General features: G+C 51.2%; 1 protein-coding gene across 4 annotated transcripts in view; it reads left to right on the plus strand.

The window, feature by feature from the left end:
* TNFRSF19 (TNF receptor superfamily member 19) overlaps positions 1-23,272 on the plus strand; it is a 102,376-nt gene that overhangs the window by 60,754 nt on the left and 18,350 nt on the right. The window lies entirely within an intron of this gene.

The following is a 23,272-nucleotide window of genomic DNA, read 5'->3' on the forward strand; positions in this document are numbered from 1 at the left end:
TTACTCTTCTGATCTGATGCAGCCCTGCTGGGAGGGGGCTGATGGGGAAGCTGAGGGGACACAAGGCCATCGGGGCTCCCTGCCGGGTCCCAGCACAGATGCTCTGCCCACCGGTTGCCCCTAGCCCCCGTGGGGTCCACGCTGTTTCACCGTGGACACCGCTCTGCCAGCCCGGCCAGCACGGCAGGGGCAGGAGGGGGCTGCCCCCTGCCCCCGGAGGAGGTGGGCACAGTCAGCAGTGACAGGACAGCCTGTATCTGTCGGGGAAGGCTCAGGACACCCCAGCCCCGTGAAGCACCCTGCACTCTTGTGCCCCTTAGCGCAGCTGCACCTATCTCACCCCAAAGGCTGACCCTCGGGGTCCGCTCGTCACCCGGAGTCAGCGCCGTTTTCATTGTCACTCTGGACCCAGGAAGGGGACGGAGGGGTGGCCCTGCTGTTGAAGACTTTTTCTAGAAAGCTGAACGCCGCCGTGATTTATTCGAAATGATTTCCCTCGAGAGCGGTCCGTCCTTTTGTAAGCGGGTTTGCTGACAGGTAAACAACTGTTTTCTAACAGTGTGTGGCCGCCTCTCCCTTTGCCGAGGATGGGGCGACACCTGGGCAGTTTGCCCGCCTCGGCCTCTCTCGGTGGTAAGTGCCGCCCCTTTGAATGATGACTTTACCTCTTTCAAATATTTCTCTTTCTGGAGCCCTAGGTTGAGCCAAGTTACAAAACTCACAAATGCTTCCGAGAAAAATGTGATTCGATGCATGCGTCCGTCATGCATTTTTTTTTTCCTGCCCCAATAAAACGGCCACATATTTGGAAGCCGTTCACTCCGTCCCAAAGGGAGAGGGCAGTGGAGAGGCGGTCGGTCGCTGGGGCTGTGGCCCGAGGCCGTGGAGGAGCCTCGGGGGCTGGTCCGCCCGCCGCAGTCCGGGAGGCCGGGTCCTGGTCCAGGCGCCCCGCGGGCTTTGGTCCCGCCCTCCGAGAGCGGCCGATTATTACCCAGTGGGCAGTAAATCCAACTCCTCAGCCTTTATCTTCAGGCTCTCTTAGACATTTAAAGGCAGTGAGCTGGTTTAAACATTTACTCAGGAAGAAACAGGTTGTGGTTTGTTAGAGGCCATCAGCAAATTCAAGGAATGTTAGATGAAGTACAGTTTGTTTGTTTATTTATTTATTTATTGTCTTTTTTTTTTTTTTTGCTATTTCTTTGGCCACTCTCGCAGCATATGGAGGTTCCCAAGCTAGGGGTCTAATTGGAGCTGTAGCCACCGGCCTAGCCAGAGCCACAGCAACGCAGGATCCGAGCCGCGTCTGCAACCTACACCCCAGCTCACGGCAACGCCGGATCCTTAACCCACTGAGCGAGGGCAGGGACCGAACCTGCCACCTCATGGTTCCTAGTCAGATTCGCTAACCTCTGCGCCACGACAGGGAACTCCATGAAGTACAGTTTATTTAAAAAATACAGCATCCAGCAGGCCTGTGTCATTAAGTTGTGGATAGTGACACAGGGAACAATGATTTGCGTGCGTGCCCCTTAGAGCCTTAAAACAAATGAGGGCGGAGGAAAGCTGTTTCTGCCAGACCTGGAAGTGCAAACTGAGTCAGCGCTCAGCCAGGCCTCCCTCTCCCTCTCCCGGGGCTGAGCCCTCCTTGCCGGAACTCGGTCGGGGATGGACCTGCCCGGGGCCCCTGGGGAGGGGTCCTTTTGTGTTTCAGTGTGGGTGATTGCCCAGCCAGGAACAGCATTAGGAGGATGAAAAAGAGAAGCTTGGGGGGAATTTAAATTGCAAACTGGTCTCTGAAGGGTCCCAGACCTCCACCTGTGCCTCTCAGCCTGCCCTGTGGGTCCTCCGTGTCCTCACCTCACAGCCAGGAAGCATCGGAGGGGAAGAGAGGCAGGACTCGAACCTGCGCCAGCTCAGAAGGCCTGGGAGTGAGAGAGTTTAATTTCAAAATTAAGGGAAGGCATTCCCTGGTGGCTCAGTGGGTTAAGGGTCCAGCATGGCCACTGCTGCGGCTCAGGTCGCCAAAAAATAAAAATTAAATTAAATTAAATTAAGATTAAGAAAAACATTGAAACTATACATGAAATGTAGTTGAGTCATCCTGCTTGACAATGCAGTGCAGAATAAACTGCAAGGGTGGAGGAGGTAGAAAAAGGACAAATTGGAAATGTAAAGTCAGTTATCAAATAGGAATTAATTTTTTGAGATAGCATCCCCCCTCTGGTGTTTAAAACAATATTTTAATGGTGTCGTTTATTTTGACCACCTCAGAGAAATTGTTTTAAGCATTCTTGAGAGTTTTGGCCGCAATTATGAATCCAGTGGACATCTTCTTAAATACATATTCAAGAAACATCTTTCTTTTTATAGGGCCGCATCCGAGCCATATGGAGCTTCCCAGGCTAGGGGTCGAATCGGAGCTACAGCTGCTGGCCTACACCAGAGCCACAGCAACGCCAGATCCGAGCCGAGTCTGCAGCCTACACCACAGCTCCTGACAACGCTGGATCCTTAACCCGCTGAGCGAGGCCAGGGATCGAACCCGTAACCTCATGGATGCTAATCCGATCGGTTTCCACTGAGCCAGGATGAAAACTCCACATCATTTCCTAATACTTCCGCACTTACAAGGAAAGGGAGGAGGTGCTTCCTTTGCATGTAACGGTTGCAAAGTGATTTTTAACTTAATGCAACGTTATCACCTGCGGTATCACCTCCCCAGGGAAGCCAGACCACTCTGTCCTCTTCCCAGAGGATTCTCCTTGTCGTACCTCCCACCGCCTTGAAGAGAGGCTGTGGACATCCTTTCATTCCCCCGCATTTAAAACAATGTACGACTGTTTTCAGTCCACCTTTCACTTTCCAGGACTAAAGGGTGACGAGGGGAAATGATGGATTTTGTCTTTAAGTGATCTTTTGCACAGTCTTCCGTATCGAACTTAAAAAGCGTCCTTGGGAAGCAGTCATTCCTGGAAAGGTTTCCAGCGGGCAGAAGAGCACGTGCTTTTCTTTAAAAGGGGAAAAAATGACTTTTTCTGGTGTGAGGCTGTTGAACTAGGAAGCCTCCTGTGTGAGGGCCTAGGGCTGGTCTGAATGTCAAAGGCCATAAGCCACTGTGGGGCTGTCACTGACCCGCAGACCGGTCCGTCCTCCCGTTCAGAGACAAAGACACTGAACCCTCCTCTGTGCAGACATGTGGCACTGGGGACCCGCAGTGAAAAACAGACTAAACTTGGAGTTCCCGTCGTGGCGCACTGGTTCACGAATCCGACTAGGAACCATGAGGTTTCGGGTTTGATCCCTGGCCTCGCTCAGTGGGTTAAGGATCCGGTGTTGCCATGAGCTGTGGTGTAGGTCGAAGATGCGGCTTGGATCCTGCGTTGCTGTGGCTGTGGTGTAGGCCGGCGGCTACAGCTCTGATTCGACCCCTAGCCTGGGAACCTCCATGTGCCCAGGGAGCGGCCCTAGATGAGGCAAAAAGACAAAGACAAAAGCAAAAAACAGACTAAACTTCCAGTCTGCAGGGAGTTGACATTCTAATGAGGGGGGGCTCGGGGGGGGGGTTGATGGAAGGAGGGTCAGAGGAGTTCCCACTGTGGTGCTGTAGGATCGGCGGGGTCTCTGCAACACCAGGACACAGGTTTGATTCTCAGCCCAGCCCAGGGGGTTAAAGGATCTGGCATTGCCCCAGCCTTGGCCTAGCGATAGCAGTGCACCTTGGAGATCTGATCCCTGGCCCGGGAACTTCATTCGCCGAGGGGTGGCCAAAAAAAAAAGATGAAGACCTGCCTGTGGACGGGTCATTTAAAAAAAAAAAAAATCAGGTGGTCAGGGAAGGCCTAAACGAGGGACCCTAGGACCGGGAGGAAGGGAGCAGGGCACAAGCCTGGGCAGAGCCTGGGGCAGAGGTGGGAGCCCAGTGAGTGCGTGCAGGGTCTTGGGAGGCCGTGTAGACCAGGGAGGGCCTGGCGGTGAGGACCCGGTCTTTATTCTGAGGGAGGTGGGCGATGTTAACTACAGGAGTGAGGGGATCGGACTTAATGCTTTAAGAAAATCCTTCTGGGAGTTCCCTGGTGGCCTAGCAGTTAAGGACTGGGCCTTGTCACTGTTGTGGCGTAGGCTCAATCCCTGGAAGATCTTCCGTGCTGGTGAGAACAGACTTCAGGGAAGCAAGGGGAGGAGCAGGGGGCTCGTACAACCCTGCGGTTTTAGCTGCGGCGGTAAAAGGATGCAGGTGGAAGAATAGGCTCACTCAGCAGCCTTTTCCCAAGAGTTCATTCATTAGTGAGTTTAACTGCAGCGCATTTGACTGATGTAGTTACTAGTTATGCTGATGATATACTAATATTTGCTCTATTGGGCGACTGATTTAATTATTAGTTATGCTGATGATATACTAGTATTTGCTCTATTGGGCTTGCTCCGGGATGTCAAAGAAAATTCCAGAAGAATAGCCTCTGGTCGATCTTTTTCTAGACTTGGGCAAAACACAGATTTGGAAGCGGTCAACCTAAGGATTTTACGTCACCTAAGATTTTACTGCACCCTAAACGCTCTGATTAGTTTAGGCCCGGGGGACACACAGAAAGATCTGAAAAACAGGATGGGGAGGTCTCCCTTCTAACACTCGCTGCCCCGAGAGCGCAGTCAGGTGACCGTCTCACTGGCGCCTCGCAGGACTCAGGCCAACCCGCATCTCCTCGCTGCTGTTCGTGGATTAGCTCCTTCAATCTTCGCGAGGAAGGGAGTTCGCTTCTGAGCCCTGGTCCTAACCCCTGGCTTTCAGACGAGTTCGTTAGCGTGTCTGTGCCCCTGTTTTTCCTGTACCCAGTGACGATTCTAACCATTTCCAAGGAGGAAACAAGCCTCGGTTGAACTCCTGAATCTGCCTCCGGTTCCAAAACTCGAGAAAGACATGCTCTTGCTGACCCTAACGCACAGGTGTCTTCTTTATTTTTTATTTTTAGTTTTTCGTCTTTTTAGGGCTGCACCTGAGGCATATGGAGGCTCCCAGGCTAGGGGTCGAAACGGAGCTACAGCTGCCGGCCTGCACCTCAGCCACAGCAACGTGGGATCCTTAACCCACTGAGCGAGGCCAGGGATCGAACCTGCGTCGTGATGGATGCTCGTCGGATTAGTTTCTGCTGCACCACAATAGGAACTCCCAAGAGTCATCTTCTTTACCGAAAGTTCGGTCACCTGTAAGATTCTACATAACTAGCTGTTAATGCAAGGTCAGTTCCGCTGGAATGAGAGATGCAAGAAAAACAATCTAAATCCAGATTTTCTCTGCCGTCTAGACCCAGATCTGTTACAGTGGGCAGAGACAGATGCACTTTCATTTTCTGAGTAGGAAATTCATGGGCAGAAATAATTTGAGTTTCATCATTTGAGAATAATTTCACAGAAGGTTACTTCTTGAAACACAGCACTGAGCTAAATAAGGTTGATCCACTTTAGGGAGTTCCGTTGTGCTGCAGGGGAAATGAGCCCAACTGGGATCCATGTGTTTGTGGGTTCAATCCCTGGCCTCGCTTAGTGGGGTCAGGATCCTGCGTTGCTGTGGCTGTGGTATAGACCAGCAGCTGTAGCTCCGATTCAGCCCCTAGCCTGGGAACCTCCATATGCCATGAGTGCGGCCCTAAAAAAAAAAAGAGAGAGAGAGAAAGAAAAGTAGTATTATAACTAATAATAAGGTACCTGCGGGTCACGGGATGGAGTCTTGCAGTGAAAGCGTGCCGAGCGGGACGCTGTCTGCTCCGAGGATGCAGTGTGGTGAACACGCGTGTGCTTTCACGGAGACACGGGGTCCAGGGCCACAAGCGGAGCCTGGCCCGCAAGGGGTTAAGCAGAGTCCGGCGCGGGGGGTGGGGGTGGGGGAGGGCAGAGGCCCAAGGGCGGCATCTCTGTTCCCAGTCCCAGATGGCAGCCCTGTCTGTGAGTCCCGGTTGAAGCAAAACTCTTTTTGAGCCTGTGCAGCCTTCAGCCCAGATGTTCGAGGCCGTCATCCCGTGTTTGGCTTTTATGCTGTCTTTTCTGTGTCTTGGTGTGGAGGTTTCAAAGCTTCAGTGTTTCATCCGTCAAATAAACACAGCCAGACCTCACGGGACTGCGGGATAATAACAAAGAAGAAAAACATCCTTGAAAACAGGAAGGAAAAAAAAATTCTTTTTCTTTATCGTATGTGCCAAGAAATGCTATAGACAATCTGTGGCCATTTTCCGGCTCATGATTTTTTCGGGTTAATGAGGGTGTTTATCGTAATTCAGGTACCAAACGGTTAAAATCCACCAAGTGCCAAAGACGCGTCTAGAGTAACGCGTTTGCTGTGGGTGTGACAGACGCTCTCTGAACAGCACCGGTGGCGCCCATCTTTAGCCAGCCCCTCGGGGGACCCGGGGGCCGGGATGACGGAGGGTCACCTCCCTGCATTGCCAGCCCCTCTCCTGTGACACCTGCTGTCTCTGTCCTTTCTTCTCTCTTTTGCCCTTGAAGACAAGCGTGATCATACTGGGCCTGCAAGGGCCTGGCGGGGATGGCTCTCTAGCCCAGATAATCTGGAAGCAAGATTAAGAAGAGCAGAAACAGAGCTTCCATCGTGGCTCAGCAGAAACGAATCTGACTAGCCTCCATGAGGACGCAGGTTCGATCCCTGGCCTCGCTCAGTGGGTGAAGGACTTGGCGTTGCTGTGGCTGTGGTGTAGGCCGGCAGCTGCAGCTTCGATTCGACCCCTAACTTGGGAACCTGCATATGCCGAGAGGGCGGCCCTGAAAAAAAGACAAAAAAAAAAAAAACCAACCCGCAGAAACCAAGTTAAGTAATTGATTAGGTCTCAGCAACCGTGACCTTCAGCCTCCTGGGAACATATTCCTACAGAATTTTCTTCCCTCCTGGGGGCTTCTGCATGTTGGGGTTGGACGTCAGGATCCCCTCTGGGATCCTGTCCTTTGGGTCACTCCCCACCCGGGGGCCCCAGGAGGCCTTCCTGCCTAAGCCCCTCATCCATCCCGCAGCCCTGTCTTCACAGCATCCTGACTCCTTTGCCGGCCCCACCTCCTATCACACTTGCCCCAGGCCTGCTGCTGGGCTGCAGAGGGACCTCGTGTCCTCCTTGGGTTTTGTTGCTGCATTTCTATGGTGCTTCCAATGGCCGGCACAGCTTGGAGGACAGAAAGCTCTTTAATTGTCCATCTCTAACGTCCCTTTGTCCTGCCGAGAGAAAACACTTTCAGTGCCTTATAACGATGGTTCGTTTTCCTTTTTCTGGGTAGAGACACTGGCATGTAGAACTGACACATAGGATGCAAAGGCAATTGGAAGAAGTTAGAAAAGGGACATCTTTACCACTCCTAGTGGTACCAGAGTGGATCCAGCGACAGGTGAGCACTGTGACCAGAGCTCTGGGGGAACAACAGGCCTGGCGGGAACGCGGCTCTCGGCTCACTTCCCTAAGCTGCTTACCCTCAGCCAGGCCTCGGCGGGCTCAGTGCATCCACAGGCGGGCGGGTTATCCCCTCCAGCCCGGCCCCTCGGGGCTCCTGGCCAGCGCTGGTGAGAGCCGGTGCCTCTCAGCTCCCCCACCTTGTCCGTACGTCCTGGGCAACTCCCTGGCCACTTCTGCGTGGTCCAGAGCGGCCCCAGCGGCCGACGTGGGCTGCAGGGCGGGGTCTGCGGGATGCAGAGTCCTGATGCGGGGTCCTGATGCTTGAGGATGAGGGAAGGGGGCCGGGAGACCAAGTGGAGGCCGTTGGGAGGGAGACGAGGACAGAAGCTCACGCATTTGGAAAGACAATTTTCAAAGCAGTGGCTACCCCGCTGGACAAGGAGGGACGTTCTAAAGTTACTGTTTTTCTGGCCATTGAAATACACAGGACTCCTAATTCCAATCGGAGCGGGCAAGGATACGGTGGCTTTTAAGCTTAGGAACAAAACAGAACCCTACTGACAGGATAACTGTGTGGGCCTCAGTGGAGACAGGCCCCCAGCTCCCCCGTAGGCTCTGTGGGCATGTGCGCAGTGACCACGCCAGCTGGTGACAGTGGAGCCGTGGAGAGGGCGCTGGGCGGAGCTGTCTCAGCGGAGGAAGGCGCTTGGCTGCCTGAGACTCTGTTAAAACAGGTGGTGGGAGCCCGAGGACTTAGGTGGATGCAGTTTGCCGTGGAAAATAAGGCCTTGCTGGCCAGGGCACTAAGCCCCTGTCTACACACAGCAGGCAGAGACCTGGGGGCTCCGCCCGATCTCTTAGAATCAGTGTTTGTAACACACAGGTCGGTAATTCAAGACAGAAAATGTAGTTGGCAGTGCCCCCCGTGGCTCAGTGGTCAAGAATCCGACTAGGAACCATGAAGTTGTAGGTTCAATCCCTGGCCTTGCTCAGTGGGTTAAGGATCCAGCATTGTGAGAGCTGTGCTGTAGGTCGCAGATGTGGCTTGGATTCTGCGTGGCTGTGGCTGTGGCTGTGGTGTAGGTCACAGACGTGGCTCGGATCCCACGTTGCTGTGGCTGTGGTGTAGGCCGGCAGCTGTAGCTCTGACCGGACCCTTAGCCTAGGAACCTCCGTATGCTGCGGGTGCGGCCCTTAAAAGACAGGAAAGAAAAAAAAAAAGAAGAAAGAAAAGAAAGTGTACTTTGTGTTGTTGCTGTGTTGGCGAGAATCTGAAACCGCCACACCCTCCTGTGCCAGCTGTGCCAGCTCATCGCAAATATGCACCATCACCCTGTCCTGACACTCACGTGTCCCCGGCTGGGAACGAGAGTGAGTCTCAGGTCCCAGGTCCCAGGTGGAGTGAGGGACAGGGACGGGGGGTCAGAGGTCCCCGGCGCTGGGGTGACTTCCGGCGGGTCCGTGTGTCTCTGTGGTCGTGAATGCCGTCCTGGCCCCCGCGGTCCAGCCTGCCTCCTCCTCCTCTGCCTGTACCCCGCTTCCGCTCAGGCCGGAGGATTTCTCTGCTCTGGTGGATGAGCCACAGTGCTGAAGAGGCTCTCAGCCTCGCCACCCGCCTCGGGATCCAACAAAGTCAGTCACTTGTCTAAGGAGACAGTTCTCACACTGGCCTTTTTTTGCTGCCGTAATTTCGCAGCAGGGCCGGGCCATCTACATATCGGCAGGAGAACCAGACAAATACGTACACGAGGGGCCCCAGGTTGCTGCCCGGGGCCACCCTTTCGGGCTTCAAGGCCCGCTTTCTGCATGTGATCTGAACACGTGATATTATTTATGCTCAGTGTCTGTCTCCGTTCACCTGATGCCATCGTGCAGGGGATTAGCCCACACCGCGGCCATGGTGCTCCAGGGGCTGGGGCAGGGGGAAGCGTGTTGTTTCAGGGCCTTGTTTCCAAATCCTGCAGCAACAGGACTTGATAAAAGCCTTTGGGGAGTTCTGGACAAAAGTTACCCTCAGCCGGGACTTGCCTCGCACCTCGTCCACGCGGGCCTGAAGGAGCACAGCCTGTCTGCCACGTTTCGAGAGAGAATGGCAACCACACAGCTGCTCCAGAGTCTTGGCAGGTGGGCCTCTGCTCTGTAGGCCCAGAGCTCCCTCCGGGCCTGACCCTTCGTATTTTCCCGATTTGCCCAAAGATTTTTTCCTAAAGGGTTTAGCTTTACCATTTCATTCACAGTATTCCTTGAGGTTAAATTATTTTGCTCATGATTGCTTACTCTTTATTTTATTTTATTTTATTTTTTGCTTTTTTAAGGCCACACTCTCAGCCTATGGAGGTTCCCAGGCTAGAGGTCGAATCAGAGCTGCAGCTGCTGGCCTCCACCAGAGCCACAGCCACATCAGACCCGAGCCGTGTCTGCGACCTACGACCTATGACCTACACCACAGCTCACGGCAACGCTGGATCCTTAGCCCACTGAGCGAGGCCAGGGACCTAACCCTCAACCTCATGGTTCCTAGTCAGATTCATTAACCACTGAGCCACGACGGGAACTCCTCTACAGCTTTTTTTGATGAAAGCTTCGCAGAGTGCAGTAAGGGCTTTGATCCATATCGCTAGTGTTTTCATTGCAAGATTTGGACTTTCCTTCTTTAATCCAAAAGATAATAAAGGAGTAATTGGAACCACCTGAGAATATTGGCTGTGATCGTATCTTTTTAAATGTCTTGTAATAGAGGATGAGGTTTATTAATAACCTCAAGGCAAGACTCTGTGTTTAAGAGTCGGAGAATAAAGATAAATGCGAAGGACGTTTCTAATGCTTTAAATTTAAGAATGGATAGACTTACACCCACACCCTTCCCCTCCTCCAGTTTCAAGAAGGATGTTTTGCATTTTCTTCAGGCAGCAGGCTGAGAATAGCAATAAAGCGGCGGTGGCCTGGCAGCCGGGAGGGAAACAGAAATTGATGGAGGCAGAGTGGCAGGTGGAGCGAGAGGGCTCAGAGGTCCTTCATGGAGACCCTGGTCTCCTGTCCTCAATAACCCGAGGGACTGCCGTCCCGTCCCCCCGCCATCAGGGAGGTGTCAGTGCCATCACAGCACAGCTGGGCTTCTCTGGTCCTGTCGCCTTGCAGCCTTATGTGTCACTTTGCTTATCCACCACACTCTGCCCAGCTTGACCAAGCGGGAGTGAAAGATACAAACGTTGACTTCTCAGGGGTGGGTTCTGCTTACACTAGAACCCTCTTTGTGATTCTGTATTAAAAGAAAGCAGGCTGGAGTTCCCATCTTGGCGCAGTGGTTAACGAATCCAACTAGGAACCGTGAGCTTGCGGGTCCGATCCCTGGCCTTGCTCAGTGGGTTAAGGATCCAGCGTTGCTGTGGCTGTGGTATAGGCCGGTGGCTACAGCTCCGATTTGACCCCTAGCCTGGGAACCTCCATATGCCGAGGGAGCGGCACTAGAAAAAGCAAAAAGACAAAAAAAAAAAAAAGCCGGCTGGAGGCCACCTTGGGCTGCTGCCACGAGTCCCTTGCGTCTGAAATCATGAAAGGGCTCCTAACGAGGGCAGTGCCTGCAAGGGAACTTGAAAGAAAGAATGTAGCTCAGAAGTTCTGTATTTACAAACAAAGGTTACAGCATGGCTCAACAAAGGGAAAATGCTGGCCCCAGCTGTGCTGTTTTTGATGTGCTCTCAGTTCAGAAAGGAAAAATCAAAAAAAAGAAAAAGAAAAAGGGTTTAGGGCAGTAACTTTGAAACACAGTGCTCAGGGCATGTCTGAAAAGCAGTCTGACATGGTGAACGTTGGCTTGTACTGCGCACAGCTGCGTGTCCCAGATACAGATGTTAGGAGACAGCATGGCCAGTGCTTTCCAGGCTCAGATTCTGGTACACAGATGTCGAGTCAAATATGTGTATTTTTGGATGAAGCTTCAAAAGTAAGGTTAGAACCATTCCTTTAAAAAAAAAAAAGATGCAAGTCCTGGTATAATCCTTGTATCATTCACTTCAAAAATGATGCTTTGGGGGGGGGGGCCACACTCACAGCATGTGGAAGTTCCCAGGCCAGGGATCGAACCCGAGCCACAGCAGTGACAATACCAGATCCTTAACCGCTAGGCCACCAGGGAACTCTAAAAATGACGCCCTCTTAATTTAAATAATTTTGCTCATTGAGTAATAAAACCGGGCTTAAGGTGTGGTTATTATTTGTCGTAAACTCCCACTGAGCTTTGCTGTTCTTATTTTACTCTGTCATATCATTTTTTTTTTTTGGTCTTTTTTTTAAGAGCCGCACCTGTGGCAGATGGAGGTTCGCAGGCTAGGGGTCGAATCCGGAGCTGTAGCTGCCGGCCTCCACCACAGCCACAGCAACATCAGATCCGAGCCGCCTCTGCGACTTACAGCTCATGGCAACACCGGATCCCTAACCCACTGATTAAGGCCAGGGATCGAACCCACATCCTCATGGATGCTAGTCGTGTTCCTTGCTACGGAACCACAAAAAGAACTCCCTGTGATATCCTGCTTTGCTGGGTTTTGTTTTTTCCTTTTCCTCTTCTCTGGCCACACCCGCTGCCTGTGGAAGTTAACCTGAAGCTGCATCTTATTTTGAAGTCCATGTCTTAGTTTCATCTTCCTTCAAAGATGCTTTCGACAATAAATCTGTGGGGGCAGCTGCCATGTGCAAGGTCACTAATGTCTTTAAAACACGTTGGTTCTGTTTTGGATTTTTTAGGAACCCCCAGGCTGTTTTCCATAGTGGCCGCACCAATTTACAGTCCACCCAGCCCTGCAAGAAGCTCCTTTTCTTTACATCCTCCGCGACGTGGATTTCTTGTCTCTTTGTTCATAGGCAGCTTGACCGGCGGGAGGTGGTACCTCACGGGGGTTTTGATTGGCATGTCCCTGATGACTGGGGCTGGTGAGCATCTTTTCATGTGCCCCTTGCCCATCTGCAATGTCTCTTTTGGAAAACCGCCTGTTCAGGTCCTCTGCCCATTTTAAAATCAGGTTTGTTGTGATTTTTTTTTTTTTGGTTTTTTTGTTTGCTTTTTTTGATATTCATTTGTATGAGTCCTTCTTAAGTGTTGGCTGTTGACCTGTTAGCAGTCGTGTCATTTGCAGATATGTTCTCCCGGTCAGTAGGTTGTGTTTTGGTTTCGCTGATGGTTTCCTTCGATGTGCGAAAGCTTTTAAATTTGGTTAGATTCCGATGGCTTTTTTTTTTTTTTTTTGGCTTTTCTTTCTCTTGTCAGAGGAGACAGATCTCAGAAAATATTGCTAAGACCAAGTCAGAGAGAGAGGACTGTCTGTCTTCTTCCAGGAGTGTTGTGGTCTTTTCCTTGAGGTGTTTATCCACTCTGAGTTTCTTTTTGTGTATAGTGTGAGGAAGTGTTCTCATTATCTCACTTTTTACGTGCAGCTGTCCAGTTCTCCCCACACCACTTACTGAAGAGCATGTCTTTTCTCCGTTTTGTGCTCTCACCTCCTTTGTTGAAGATTAATTGACCGTAGGTACCTGGGATTGTTTCTGGGCTATTTTGTTCCTCTAAGCTGTGTCTGCTCCTGTGCCACCGGTACCATCCTGTTTTGATGACCGTAGCTTTGTGGTGCAGTCTGAAATCAGGGAGCTGAAAATCAGAAATATATTGTAACTAAATGGTTGAAATTTACTTTCTGTAACTAATGCCCCGAATAAAAAACCCTGATGTAGCTTAGTTATTTACGAGCTAGAATTCATCCCACTGAGTTTTGTTTACTACTTCTTTCTTGAAATGCATTCTTGTCCAGACTTTCTCGACGTCACTCCTGCTTGTTTTCCTCTCAGAGACGGGCTTCTGCTCTCTGTCAGATTTCCTAATTTCACCGTGAGCCTGGGTTCTGTCCTGGGTCCTCTCCTTGATGCTATACCTGTTCCCCGGGCTTTGGGCATGACCTGCACAGTCGTGAGTTTCAGGCTTCTGTCTCCAGCGGCAGTCTCTCTTCTGCCTTGTTAGGATATCCAGCTGCCAACTCCGCAGCTCTGAGTAGACAGGTAAGAGGTGTCTGAAACTTAACATTTCCAAAACATAAGTTTTTATTCCCTTCCTCCCCAGGCCCCACCACATACACTGTCCCTCAAGTTTTTGCCGTCCCGATTCATACATGACCCCCTTAGTTTACCTGGTGATTTATTCCCCAGCCTCAGCATCCTTGTGGAGTCCATCTTTCCTTGCACGTGACTCATAGTTAGCACCTCGAAGTGCTCTCACAACGACGTTTCTCAGATGTAACCAGTTGGCCGCATCTCCATGGCTGCCGTCTTCACGCAAAGCTGCCATCATCACCACCTGGACCACAGCAGCCCTCCCCCACCTAATGTCCTTGTCTCTTCAGCTCAGCACCCAGAGGGCGGTCGTGTTTCTTGGGTCGGTCAGAACAGGTCAGCCTCTGCATTTGAAACCTCCAATCACGTCCCATGATTCACTCTTTCAAAAAATTATGCGATGCTTTGGTATATATTTTACGGATGCATTGCAAAATCCACAGTCATGGAGACTTTCCCCTAGGTTTTCTTCTAAGAATGTTATAGCCTTAGCTCTTAAATTTAGACCTTTGATCCATATTTTTAGTTAATTTTGAAACATGGTGTGAGGTAGTATGCAACCTCATTCTCCTGCAGGGGGATGGCCAGTTTTCCCAGCACCGTTTGTTGAAGAGAATGGTCTTGGCACCATTGCCAGAAGTCATTTGACTCTATGGAGTTCCCTGGTGGCCTAGCGGTTAAGGATTCAGCATTGTCACTATAGGGGTATGGGTTTGACCCCTGGCCTGGGAAATTCTGAAGGCCATGGGTGTGGCCAAAAATAATCAGTTGACTCTGGATGTATGGGTCAGGGTTGGGGTTAGCTTAGCTCATGTACTTCCACTCTTTGGAATCCGTTTAGCCAAATGAATCCTGTGCTCTGTGGACCAGAAATACGGGAGAAGCACATAAGCAAAATGTACCCGTCATGCTTATTTTGGGGGGAGACTCCAGTCAGTCGTTGCCCTGGCGAGTCAGTTACTACATAAAACATCACATGCAATTAACGAATCCGAAGCCTCAGAGGAAGGTTCAGTCGGCAAGAGAACAGGGAGAGCCTTACCGTGTGAAACTCTGCCTAGAGTGGATCAGCATTAAATCAGCACTTCTGAGGCGTTCCCACTGTGGCTCAGCACTAACGAACCCAGCTAGTATCCATGAGGATGCGGGTTCGATCCCTGGCCTCACTCAGTGGGCTAAGGATCTGGCGTTGCCGTGAGCTGTGGTTAGGCCAGTGACTCAGCTCCCATTGGACCCCTAGCCTGGGAACCTTCATATGCTGCAGGTGTGACCCTAAAAAATAAAAAAATCCCTGTTTCTGTTACTTGTCTGACGGCCTTACAGACGCAGTGAGCCGAATGAAAACTGAGTCTCTGTCACAGATCCGGACGCAGTGAGCCGAGTGGAAACTGAGTCTCTGTCACAGATCCAGATGCAGTGAGCCGAGTGGAAACCGCGTCTCTGTCATAGATCCCATCCTTTAGGTCAGACAGAATCTACTCTTCTTTTCAAGGTAGGCGTTTAAGTGTCCATATTTCTTAAGCCACATTTAAGGGAACCACATCTTAAGTAATTTTTTTTTTTTCCGGTCTGCACCCGTGTCATATGGAGGTTCCCAGGCTAGGGGTCGAATTAGAGCTACAGCTGCCAGTCTACACCACAGCCACAGCAACACAGGATCCAAGCCATGTCTGCAACCTACACCACAGCTCATGGCAACACCGGATCCTTAACCCATTGAGCGAGGCCAGGGATCGAACCCGCAACCTCATGGTTCCTAGTCGGATTCGTTAACCACTGTGCCACGACGGGAACGCCGATATCTTAAGTAATTTTAAATGTCGTCCGACTTCATCTTGTGCATGAAACGCCCGCAGATTTCACACTGGCGCATTCATCACGCTCTTTACACCAGTCATGTTTGGGTTTCTCAGCATTTCTGTGTTAACAGAATAAGGTGAGGAATTAGATTCTTGATAAAAGCCGGCTTCATCCTTGCCACGCTGGCTGTGTAGACACCATTTGGATTAGGTTTAGGAGATGGGGAAGGGTAGATGTTTCCTGGTCCCCAAGAGGCCAGATGTTGACTGCAAAACACTGCCACGTGCCCTGCTGGCGGCATCAGCTGGAGGTGGGGCAGCCAAGGGACTCTGGGAGGAGAACACGAAGTGTCACTATGGTTGTGTGATGTGAACACATCTGCTTAGGTGGGCGCAGCCTGAGCCCACTCTGACCCTGGCCACCACCGCTCTGCCCACATGTGCCCTGTGGGTGTAGAGAACCCCTAGCTTGAGGCCGGTGCGACAAGGACGTGTCCTCATTTTTTGAGGGTTTTTAATTGTGTATTACGCTGATTGATTTTGGTATGCTTCAGCATCATTGCCTTCCTGAGATAAGTCCCACGTGGTCGTGATGTTCAACCTTTGATATGTGCTGACTTCGACGTGTACTATTTTTGTTGAGGTCTTTTCCAACTATGTCTGTCAACTATATAATTTACAAATTACAAAAAGCCTTGACCTGGGGAATGTTAGGGTAATGTTAGCTTCATAGAATGAGTTAGGAAGCTTTCTTTCCTTTCTTTTTTTTTGGGGGGGGGGAAGCATTTGAGAAAGATGGGTGTTCACAATTAAAAAAGATGAAAGGGGGGGAACCCCACAGGCTCATCTCGATTATGCCGAGAAAAGTACCTGACAAAATCCACCGCTCTTTCGTGGATGGGGCTCCACTTCAGTGGGGATGGTTGACAGCGCGGTGAGCGTCCGCAGGGTCACTGGGGTGGATGTCACGTTTGGGGTGTTTTACCAAAATAGAAACAGTCAGTGCAGTTGGAAGTACATGCGTTGCCTGTGTAAACAGAAATGTCATTTTGAATCATGTTTTTATCAGTTATTGAAAAATAAACCACAGCGGTTCCCTTGTGGCGCAGCAGGTTAAGGACCTCGTGTTGTCACCGCAGCGGCTGGGGTCACTGCTCTGGCACAGGCTCGACAGCTGGCCGGAGAACATCCGTGTGCCATGGGCGTGGCCAAAAGAAAGAGAAAGCACAGAGTTCGGAGACGAAGGTTTAACATGAAAAATAAGTAGGAGTTCCCGTCATGGCGCAGTAGTTAACGAACCCGACTAGGAACCATGAGGCTGCGGGTTCGGTCCCTGGCCTTGCTCAGTGGGTTAGGGATCCGGCGTTGCCCTGAGCTGTGGTGTAGGTCGCAGAAGCGGCTCGGATCCTGCGTTGCTGTGGCTGTGGTGTAGGCAGGTGGCTACAGCTCCAATTCGACCCCTGGCCTGGGAACCTTCATATGCCATGGGAGCGGCCCAAGAAATGGCAAACACACACACACACACACACACACACACACACACACACACAAAAGAAGTAAATGATAAAGATTCACTCTTGGAGTTCCCATCGTGGCCCAGTTGTTGACAAAGCTGCCCAGTGTCCATGAGGACGTGGGTTTGATCCCTGGCCTCGCTTGGTTAGTTAAGCGCCCAGGTTGCCATGAGCTGTGGTGTAGGTCTCAGACGCGGCTCGGATCCCGCCTTGCTGTGGCTGTGGTGTAGGCTGGTGGCTACAGCTCCAATTGGACCCCTAGCCTGGGAACCTCTGTATGCCTCCGGTGCGGCCCTAGAAAAGGCAAAACAAAAAAAAGACTCACTCTTTTCCATTTATCCAGTGTCAGAGTGCTTGGTATACAATGGATTTTAAAAGTCCCACCACTTTATTGGCAGACTCTTTTGTGGTACATCTGGAGTTCATATGTGAAGTGTTACCATAGGTATTTTTGTTTAACCAGCGTAGATGAACAAGATAAAGCTTACACCCCAGGACTATATCCTTGCCTCAGTGAGGACGGCAAAGAGCTCTTTGTTAATGTGTTTTTTTAATTATAGGAACACAGCTAGAAATAGATTCATCAGGTTTTAATTTTGTTCAAGTTATTCCACATGGAGTTTCTTTTTGGTTCGTGGCGGTGGTGATGAAAGAGCTTGGAAAGCAATGGATTGATTTGCAGTTGACCTGAAAGAGAAACAAAAGTCAGAGGCAAAATATCTTAGGAGTTCCTGTCGTGGCGCAGCAGAAACGAGTCCAACTAGGAACCATGAGGTTGTGGGTTCAATCCCTGGCCTTGCTTGGTGGGTTAAGGATCCAGCGTTGCCATGAGCTGTGGTGTAGGTTGCAGATGCGGCTCGGATCTGGCATTGCTGTGGCTGTGGCTGGGGTGTAGGCCGGCAGCTCCAGCTCCGATCGGACCCCTAGCCTGGGAACCTCCATATGCCACGGGTGCGGCCCTAAAAAGAAAAAAGAAAAAAAAAAAGATAAAGTATTTTACTGAAAAGGAGTGGAAAGGGTCTCAATTATAAGCTTACCTTCCAGAACTAATTATTAATTGATTTGCATGTGCTAAAAACATGATTATCAAGTGAAAATGCTCGCATTTCCAGTTGCGTTGAACTTGCCAAAGTACCGCATCACACAGCGCGAAACCTGCTGTGTGATTTTCTTCTCCTGAACTCTGATGAAAACACTGGGCACTGGTGAACTCTTAAACCCGGAAGCCCAGACGGAAAGCATGGTTGGCTCGTTTACAGACTGGGTCTTCTCTGCTGTTTATTTGATATTCATCTAGTTATATACCATATAGGTCTTGAAAATAACATTTAAAAAAGAAACTTGCAGAGCCGCATGCTCTGTTTCAGTGTAAGAAAATGCGGCAGCCTCTTTAATCTTGGGGTGAGAGAGGCTGAACTTGTGAAGCTATATTTGTGGTTTAAATTAGGTCAAGTTATATTGTGCATGTTAGCTAATTCACTAGAATTTGCTGATCTGTACAAGATTTGAACCAGCGAGCCTTTACCTTGTAGTGTATTTTTTTTTTTTTTTTGCTCTAAACTGTTGGAATGAGCATAGCATAATTTTTTTTTTTTTTTTTTGCAAAAACGAGCAAACATTTTAGAGTCAGACAAACTGGACTCAAATCTAGAAGCAAACACCCAATGGTTGTTTAGATGAAAAACTGTTTATAGATTTGAATGGACATCGTCATCTATAAACCGTAGGTAATACGGGGGAGTTCCTTGATGGCTCAGCAGGTTAAGGATCCGGCGTTGTTACTGCGGTGGCTCAGGGCACGGCTGTGGCGCGGGTTCGATCCCTAGGCCAGGGACTTCTCCATGCTGTGGGTGTGGCCAAAAAAGAAAAGAAAGAAGGTGGCGCCCTGTGGGTGTTTGGTATGTGGTATTCGTGATAATGTTGGTGATCATTTGTCTTTCTACAAAAAAATACTCATGGGCTCCCGTTGTTAGCAAGTCTCTAAATGCTCCTGTCATTTTCTCGGTACCTCTGAGTGGTTTTAGGGGGAGGGGTGGGTAAAGATGTAAGATTAATATGCCTCATTTGATAAAATGATAGGAATGCGATTGAACCATTTCCTGCATCGTTTGCCTAACAGTTTCTGAAATTGACACCCGCGCGCGGCTTTGGTCAGAAGATGGGACTGACCTCCTGAGGGTCCCCCCTTTCTGGCTTCTTTCATCATCAATCATCATTGTTCCGTGCATGCGTGTTGTTAACTAAGCTTCCTTGGGTCTCTAAGGACTAAAACCAGGTCCCTTTTGATGAGTCCATGTGCTGATTCAGCTAAGTTCTTGTTTCGTACTCATTCTGAGGTTCCATTCCATAATCTTCAAGGTCTCGTTGGATAACTCTGAGCAACCCTGGCTCTTTCCCTCGTAGTCCAGTTGCCGTTACATCAAGTACGTGCCTGCAGATGAAACTGTTTCTTTGCTCCCAGCAGCTTCCAGCTGCCCTGTGCCCAGCGATAGCTTTGGGGGGGGGGGGGCGGGGGACTGGGGACAAAGCCATTGTTGGTGTCATCTCGTCTCTGAGTTGGGACAGTTCCCTGTGAAACAGATTGTGGGGAGTCCTTGGCGTCCAGTTTCTCCCACAAACATTCATTCATTTCATCACGTAGCAAATATTCACTCGGCACCAATTCTGTGCCGGGACTCCTTGGAGGTATTATCAGTACAGCAGGGACCAAAGCTGGCCGCACCCCTGCCCTGTGGAGCCTGTATTTCAGTGAGGGAGTTTGCGTGGTTTGGGCTGAGCTGCTGTAACAAGGAGACCCCCCCTCCCCAGCACAGCAGCCTCTGGAGGTGGCATGTGTTGTCCCCCCCACCCACCCCGTCCTGGAGCCCTCCAGGTAGTTCAGCCAGTGGAGCAGCCTTGCTGCGGGGTATCCTTTGTCCCTGCTGCTTTGCCAGCCATTGGGTCCATAGGATAGAGACCCGGCTGCTGCTACCTCAGCTCCAGCCGCAGTGAAGGGGAGGTCTGGGGCCATTTGTCCCTCAAGTGGAGATGACACAGATGCCACACCCATCCATCCCTTCCGTCACCCTCCTGGTCCCCCTGGATGCCGATTTGGACATATGATCACACCTGGCTGCAAAGGAGGCTGGGGAACGTGGCCTCTCGCTGGACCAGCTTAAACACGAGGCAGGGGGTGGGTCTGGGGAAGCAGAGTGGGCTCCGTTGTTCCCACCATAGGGAGGACGACAGGAAGCCCGCAGGTTAAATCTATGAACTATCAGCTGGTCGTGTGCTGGGAGGGAGGAAGGCAGGGCTGGGAGGGGGAGGACAACTTTCAGGGGTTTGGCAGGAAGCCTTCCTGAGCGGGCGACCCCTGAGAGCCGAAGATGAGATGCAGCCGCTGGGGAGGGCGCTGCAGACGGAGGCGGTGCAGGGGGTGGGGGAGAAAGGGGCTTGGTGGCCGCGGAGAGCTCATTCCTGGATGTGCTGAGTTTAAGCAGCATCTCCATCCAGGTGGAGACATGCAGTTGGAGGCTGGATTTGGGAATCTCGAGGCGGGAGAGCGAGCAGCTGGGGCGGGAAGTGTAAACTGCAGAGGCGTGAGCATCTGACTTAATCCTGTCCTTCCGTGCAAAGGCCACACTCATCCCTGTGGGGAGAGGCCGGCCCCGCCCAGAGAGGTCACTGCGCCCCTGACCGCAGACCCGTTCAGGTGGGCAGGTGGGCAGGTGTGCGTGGAAGCTGGTTCCACACGAGGGCCTCTGCCCGAGAGACATTCTCGTGGCCCCTCGTGGCGGGTCTTGGGGCCCCACAACAAGCCCCTGTTTCTTTTTCCTGCCGAGGCTGAAGTTCAGGGAGGGGAGGCTGTGGTTCACGGCTGAATGGCCCTTCCTCCCAGGCCAAGCTCCCCAGTTAGGGGTGTCACCCGGGAGAGGACCGTTCATTTGGCAGGTTTTAGGCACAGCGCGCTGGGGGATGGGGGTGGTTGACAGCAGGGGTCTCGGGAGGGAGCAGAGCTCTGGTTACACCTGGGGAGGTGGGACCCGGCACCCAGGCGGACCAGGAGCCTGAGGCTGCGTGTCCAGCCATCTCTGCCCGAATCCCGTCCAGACTCAGCCCCCTCCGCAGAGTTTCCCTCCACCCGCTCCTCATGAGACACCAAGATCCCGACTGGGACAGAAGCCCTTGGCGGAACCCGCTTCCGTGCTCACCTGTGCACCTGCATACCTGGACAGGTGTGTGATTAGGAGGCCCATGGTCTCTCTGCAGCCCGGCCAGCGTCTCCCCACAGCGATGAGCTGCAGTTTGCTCATCGTTCCCCGGCAGATGTCTTAGCTGCATCCCTGGAGGTGGGTGAGCAGCCTCAGGTGAAGGAAGGCACGCAGAGGTCTACCCCGCAGAGAGCCCCTCCCCCGATGCCGCATCACCAGTCAGAGCCCAGCAGCACACGTGCCCCCCCCCGCCGCCGCCAAGTCCCCAGCCACCTTCCTGTGCTCCTCAGAGGCTGAGACTCAAGGGGTGTCTCTGCTGCTCAGGCCCCCAACTTGTCACACTCCTGGGGGAGCAGACTTTGTAATGCACTTGCCAGGCTTTGCAGGTGATGCCCGTGTCACCTGTTCAGGTTCTCAGCTGACGTCACACCTGGCAGGACTAGGCGTCTCGGTCACCAGAGACACTTGTCCGGAGTGGTCCAGTTGAGCTGAGCCCCCTGCGTGCCCTGTGCGCTGCGACATAACAGTGAAGCCACCAAACGGCTCTCGCTCTGGAGTAAGTTGCTGAGGGTAGAGCTAACATGACAGTGGCATCTAGCAACGAGTCAGGTGGTTAAGGTAGGACCGGCCCTGTATTCGCGGAAAGTCAGAGCGTTTCCAAAGATGTGACCTTCCCAGTTCCTGCGCTATGGGGACCGTGGCGAGGAGTGGAGGGGGAGAAATGCGTGCCAGTGCCTGGGTCGGGAACTGAGTCAGGCCAGTGGGTGCAAAGAATCTTGAATCTCGGGTCATGGCAGCAGCTCCAGGCCAGAAAAACTTTTTTTTTTTTTTTTTTAGTTTGTATTACAGTAATCCTTTTCTTTCTTTTTTTTCTATTGGCAGCACTCACAGCGTATGGAAGTTCCACAGGTCAGGGACTGAATTCGAGCCACAGCCCCAGGAGCATTGCAGCCTTTAATGGACTGCACTGGGACGGCAGCGACCCGAGCCGCTGCGCTCAGATTCTTAACCCACTGCACCATGGCCGGAACTCCCAATAAACCCTTTTCTGAACCAGAACTTAGTTGGGTAGAAGCCACTTCGTACAGCTGAGAGCTCCCCCTTCCCCTATTTTTACTGCTTAAATCAAACAAATAATAAGAAAATAGACTCTTGGAGTTCCCGTGGTGGCGCAGTGGTAACGAACCCGACTAGTATCCATGAGGATGCAGGTTCAATCCCTGGCCTCGGTCAGTGGGTTTAGGATCCAGCATTGCCATGAGCTGTGGTGTAGGTCACAGACAAGGCTCAGGTCCACTTTGCTGTGGCTGTGGTGTAGGGTGGGGGCTACAGCTCTGATTCAACCCCTAGCCTGGGAACCTCCGTATGCCATGGGTGCACCTTCTTTTCTCGTTCATCTTCAGATGCTCCTGCCTGGGCGATGCACAGAGAATGAGCTTCTTTGATGTAATTACCTTTAAGAGTGATGTTACCATGGCAACTCAGTGGCACTGAAGTTCCAGTATCAGTGCCTACCTTAGAGAAAGATGTGTTAACAAGACTTTTTTAATCAGCTTGAGGGAACTCGATGCTGAGTCACAAACCACTGAATTGAAAATAGAGTTCCCATTTGGAGGCATTTCAGCTCCTTTATAACTTAGAAACAGTTCCTTTTATCTGAAGGCAAGGACGTTGACTCATCCATGCGAGAAAGGCTTTAAGCAATCAGAACTTAAAAGATTCTAATCATGAGATTGACTTTAACCTGAATTCCTGATTCTTGGTAGGGTTTTCCTAAATATCCACCCTTTCTTGATCAAGGAGTTTGACTTCATTACAGTGTAGGTGGGACTTTGAGATCTCAGGCGATGTGTCATGTCTCATTGTGAGGACAGTTTTGCTAAAGCCTGATATTGACCGGAGCTTTGTTCCTTTGTGGAAAGTTGAAGCGAAGGGACCTGGTCTCGGTCTAAAGTAAACTTCTTTCAAACATAAGCGAGATGCAGTTTTCCACTTCACCATTTGGTCAGAATAGGTAACTCCTTATACTTCCCAAGTCACTTCCCCTTCAGGGAAGGCTACGATTTTACTTGCATTAGATATAAATTCCTGCTCATGCATTTATTTGTCCGTGTTTGCACAGCTGCACCTGGGTTCGTGCAGCGCTCGTGAATTTGCTGATAAAGGCAATTTTAGGCTGAGATTTGATTTCTATCAGGTCAGGGATGGAATTTCACTTGCTGTTGTGATGAACATGTAACATGTGCTATTTGATTATGACGGTAAGTCTGCACACCTGTACGTGATAAAAC

The sequence above is a fragment of the Phacochoerus africanus genome, chromosome 13, assembly GCF_016906955.1.
Source record: "Phacochoerus africanus isolate WHEZ1 chromosome 13, ROS_Pafr_v1, whole genome shotgun sequence".
Taxonomy (NCBI): domain Eukaryota; kingdom Metazoa; phylum Chordata; class Mammalia; order Artiodactyla; family Suidae; genus Phacochoerus; species Phacochoerus africanus.